Consider the following 6,000-nt stretch of genomic DNA (forward strand, 5'->3'; position numbering starts at 1 on the left):
TAAATAAAATAAAATGCTCCAGTGATTCGACATTGATCATTCAAAAAATAATGCTCCTCATTGACTTACATTGTACGCTGAAACAACTCTCAAAGTCACTCCTAGTACATAAACAAACACAAAGAAAGTTGATTCAGACAATATTGAACATCATCAAAACTCATATTGCTTTATTTTTAAGGGGCACTAGCCCAAAACAGCTTTTGTCCCCACACGTCTCAAGATTTGCCATTGACAATGAATGGAGAAATTACGTCAGAATTCCGCTAAATATGACTTAAATTAAACATCAAAACATTAAACGCCATTGACATTGAAGGGAAAATTGACATCATATGTAAACGAGCAAATCAGCTAACCAATCACATGGCAACAGGCATTCTGATTGGCCAGTATGAGATGATGCATGATGATGTATGATGATAAGAGATGATAATTCTTCTAAATATGACGTAAATTAAACAAAACATTAAACGCCATTGACATTGAAGGGAAAACTTAATGCAAGTGGATGGAAGGAGAACTCTCTATTCATATATACTCTAAGGTTGTACCCGTGTCAGAGTACCTGTTCCACCCACCCGTGTCCCTTTTATGCCCATGCATATGGATATTTCTGTATCTGTCTCTCTGTGTCCCTTTATTCCTATGGAGTTCTGTGCCCAAATAAAGAGTGTTGTGATGTCAGAACAGGCCAGCTCCATATGGAGCCTGGGCAGGGGCCCTTTGTGGTGGTTCTGGACAACTGTAGGGCCGGCCGACTCGACACCGGCACTGAACTCCCTGTGGGGGTGTGGAACGCGTGTGTCGAATTTGAAGTCGGTGACGGTGGGGCGAACGATTATTTTGAGTTTTACGAGTTACGTGCATTACAGCCGTACACATGTACTGTACGTATAGAGACAGATAGAGACGTGGAGCAGTAATGATGGAAGTTGGAGATCCATGTGCCCCACCCGGCTATGCAATACCTGTTGTGCCAGGGACCCCCATACATTTGTGTTGTTAAAATGTTTAAACAATATTCAAAATATATCAATTTATTCTCAATATTTTGAAAATAACAGAGTTTTCATAGACCAGGCCGCTTGTTTCTCTTGCTAAATCTGGCAACACTGGTTACAGCAGCAACAGGAAGAGGAAGTTATGCACACCCCAGGTGATGTTCCATGTGTTTTTTTTATGTAGGCCTACTAAAAGAGTGACCTTCAGAGCTGTTTCAGCGTACAATGTAAGGCAATGAGGAACATATTTTGAATGATCAATTTCTAATCACTGGAGCAATTCATTTTGATTTCTTCTCCACATTTGGAGTTACATCATTAAGGATTAGACCTAGAATGTCTGTGATCATTCATATACTTCTATATGATCTATGTCTGTATACACAGACACCCGCTCCAGGTAAAAATTAAACATGCGTGGCATAAATGTGATAAATTCTTCGTTTGTACTCACCCATTAAATAATTCCAAAGACGTGGAGTGAAATATTGTCCTCTAGTTTCATATCCATGTGAAAGTTCTGGCACAAAACTTTTATTTAGTCAATTATCTCCACTTTTTCACGAGCTGCATGCAGACAACTTTTTCTCCGGGCGAGGGGCCCGGAATGATCGATGGACAATTCCTGTTGATTACCACAAACGTCATCACACATTGACAAATTGCACTAATGTTTGGGGCACACAATTGGCAGGTGGTGATTAATTACCCAGGACCTATCACAAGGCACCTGCCAATTGTGTGCCCCAAATATTTGTGCTTCCCTGGTCAATTGGCGATGACGTTTGTGATGATCAAAGGAAGTTTGGATTAATTCAGTCCAGCTGTCATTCCGGGCTAAATACAGGTTTTGTGCCAGAACCTTCACATGGATGTGAAACTAGAGGACGATATCTCACTCCACGTCTTTGGAATTATTTAATGGGTGAGTACAAACAGAGCATTTATTCCTGGCTTTAGCCAGATATTGTTTGCACCTTCAAGACGATAGGGAAAAGCGGTGGTGGCCATTTTGTGGTTCCCCAGATAGAAAGCCCATTCTTTTTTTCCCCATAGACATTTCTGAAAATATTTATATAGATTATTTCAAGCCTGTAACCAAGCCATCCAGGCTCTTGCTGAATCATAAAACATTTGAAAATAAATGTATTTGAATATATAATTAAAATATATACTATTGTGAAATAAATACCCTTTTTGCGGTTTACAAATGATGTTCTGAATCACCAGGAGCCTGGGTGGCTTTGGTTCCAGGCTTAAAATAATTTATATAAATACATTCAGAAATAACCAAATTCGTTATGCGCACGGCTAACCTCAATGGTCTCAGGTCCACTTCTGACAGCAGGTCTTCTGTTAAAGTGAGGTCAAAACAAATACAAGTAATGCTTTTGTTATTTATTCGAGTAAATACATTCAAAAGTGTTGCATGCATATAGCCTGGCTGGCTGACCAGCATCCAGGTCGCTCCCTATAAAGGCAAATTCACCCTCTACAACCAGGGGTCATCGCCATGTCGGCTTGTGGTGGACATTTTTGTCAACATTACATTTTTGCCACGGACATACAAAAAGAGTGGACAATAATATTAGCAGAAACACATGAATAGATAGCCCTGAATGACCATAACAGGTCACCATGGACCCAAATGATCCCGTAACGGGTCCATTTGGTTCCATTTGAACACACTAAGTTAAGGGAGTTAACAAATAAAACATTTGAGAACCACTACTAGTGGACTGCTAATGTGTCATAATAAATAATTGTCATAGTTATTCTGAAGGAAACCTGGAGTCTTGACATTCAGTAAGTGGGTGTTATGATCAAAATAAGAACATTATAATGTGTGTAAAACAAAATCTCAAATGTGCCATGGACAAACAAGACCAAGTCTTTGCCACGGACACATTTGTCCGTGTACGGACATGTTGGTGACCCCTGACGACAATGCTTTGAAAAGGATGAAATGTATTTTGTCGTACGGTAAAATCAAACGATGCATTTTCTACTTTTGCCGCCTTTGTCGTACGACACGGTCGTTCGCCTCAAGGGGCGATGCGTGGAAATCTCTTTATCACTGTGTTCTCATTATACTATGAAAAATAAATAACAATAATAAAAACAGGAGGACATTTTTAGGGGTATAAAATGCATACTAGATTTATGAAACACCATCTCCATCTGCTGGCTTAGTATCCCTCTGTACTGTAACTGTCTGCAGTTATCAACCTGCTATTAAAAATATTTCAGTTTATTCACCACACTGGCTTGGCCTCTCTTTCTGTGACCTTGTAGATCGGCTATTTTCAAATGGTCAAAATGTATAGGGTTACAGTGGTGGGGCTCCGTACGATAATGTATCTTTTTTGTTAATCAAACCACACTATGCTTTTTGTTGATTTTAGTTCTGCTTTCAACACCATTCAACGCCATCACAAGGAACTGCATCACCTCAACATCCCTCCACTCCTCATCCACTGGACTCAACTTTTTGAGTAATAGAAAACCAACAGTTAAAGTAGGTACATCATTTTCATCAACTGTTATCACCAACACAAGGGCCCCTCAGGGTTGTGTCCTCATCCCTTCAGCTCACACACCAACATCACAAATACGGCATACTGCTCCATGACAATAACTATTACGGATCAGAACACCATTTTAACACTTACTGTACTGTAACCCACTCCTACTGTATGTTAAATTATGTAAATATTGCATATCATGTTATGATATGGCATGGCGGTTACAATTGAATGACTTTGCACGTCCTTCTTTGGCGTTGCTTACAGACCAGAACTAACGTGCATAGCGTGTAAAAACAAAGCAAACTAATGAAGAACATACATGGAGCAACCATGTGGATTTTAGATTATCAACCTTTAAATAAAAGATTTGTAGACGAAAGATACTCAAGCTGAAGATTTTTACTCCATTTGAGAAGAATCAGTTTTCCGGCAATAACTGTTTCTAGGATGAATGAAAACACTTTAAACGTCCTGGACACGTTCAATGTGTTGCTGTACACATACTGTACATACTGTACATGCTGTACACATACTGATGCGACGACGTCATGGTAGCATTGACCAATCAAGATATAATGTTCGCGTTACAACCATGCCGCGTTACGAACAAAGCGGCTCTCCCCTATATCTATCCATTCACGATTTCAGCAAAGACTCTATGTCATCTATCCATTCACGATTTCAGCAAAGACTCCATGTCATCTGTACATTAAGGCCATTATCTGTTTCCCTCTCATCTTCCGTTATTATTGTACAAAAGCATTATTCAACCTGTTCTGTTGTACTGTACCTGTAGTCTACCGCATGTTTCTACATACTGTCCATGCCTAACGGAAAAACACTTTTCAGTATTACCCTTATTGCTTCCAAGATCATCGGACTTCCTCCACCCACACTTTCTGATGTGACCAATAAGGCCATCACGCGGTTATTAATGGTTATCAAATGACACTGATCATCCCCTGTATCGCTTTTTCAACCTCATGCCATCTGGACAAAGTTTCGCTTTAGTGCAACAATGCTGTTGTCGGTTGCATTTGTTTGTTTGTTTTTATTGAAGTGAAACATTTTGTCAGAGTATCTCCTTTACATAATGCTTCATACAGTACTGTAGATCCACGAAAAAATAAATGACAAGACATAATATCGTATCATATTTTCACTATTTCATCCTATCAAAAACATGTTGCATTGAATAAAAAAGGTTTTCACTATTTTTAAACATTAATATTTACAGCTCACTCCTATTTGATTCCCTTGTACATCCTATAGCAACATTTATGAATATAGAGCATTATTGAAACATTTTAACACAGTAAAGCCAAGTTAAATCATGCGTACGTTTCTTCTAAAGCAAATAATCGTCTCTGTCGAACCTCATAATGTCAAACTGTTACATTTCAGGATTCAAATAAAAAAAAGCATCAAACGTAGCAGATCTACAAGCTTGTATTTGTGTGACACACTGTGGTGTGACCCAGTAGGACGTTGATTTACCAAAAAGATCAATCAATCAATCAATCCATCCGAATGACATGTGTTGTTGACACCAGTGGTGTAAAGCAACCACCAAGTAGATTTACTTAAGTACTGTACTTTTTTATATATTTTTTATATTTTATTTGTACGTCAAATTTTCCGTACATTTACTTGAGTACATTTTGAATATGGGACTTATGGGACAATTGAGTACTTTTTCCACCACTGGTTGACAGTCTATAACGTGTGTCACATGATGCCCCATGTACCGTAGGTGAACGGCAGTGGTGGAAAAAGGTACTCAAATGCAATGCAATGTAGAACTACTCCGGATTTTTATATGTATATGCATACTGGTCTCTAAACTATCCCCCACCCCCCCCCCCCCCCCCCCCCTGGCCAGCCGGGGGGAGGGGAAAGGAACTGGCTGGAATAACGTGTTCCTTCACACGCTACGTCCAACCCGGGAAACTCCCCCTGTCAGGTGAAAAGAAGCGGCTTGGACACGCCCACGCCTCAAAGGAAGCATGAGTTCAGTCCGTTGCTCTCCCCAGGTTGGCGGAGGGAGTGTAGAGCCCAGGATTACATACAGATAATTGACACTGCGTGAAAAAACGGGTTACAAAACCGTGGGATAAAAATGTAAAAGAAAAATGAAGAGGCCAAATTTCTTTCCAATATGGCTTCTGAGATGCTTTGTCTCTGCAATTTGAATGTAGTAAACGTTCCTTCTCCCATCGCCGTCTTCGTTCCCTTGAGGCATTATATGATTTATTTTAATCTCATTACGAGATGACCACAATAACAAGGACGAACAGTATTATTAGTATTGAATGAACAGGACGTACTAATTTAAATATACATATAATACACTATAGTACATTCCAACCAATGTTTTGAGCTTCGACGCAGACAGAGAGAGCGGAAAGTCAAAGTTGGAGAGGAAGAGGAAGAAGCTGAATGAATCATGGCTGGCTGGTCTCTCTGCG

Source organism: Protomyctophum parallelum (assembly GCF_964188405.1).
Source record: "Protomyctophum parallelum genome assembly, chromosome: 22".
Taxonomy (NCBI): domain Eukaryota; kingdom Metazoa; phylum Chordata; class Actinopteri; order Myctophiformes; family Myctophidae; genus Protomyctophum; species Protomyctophum parallelum.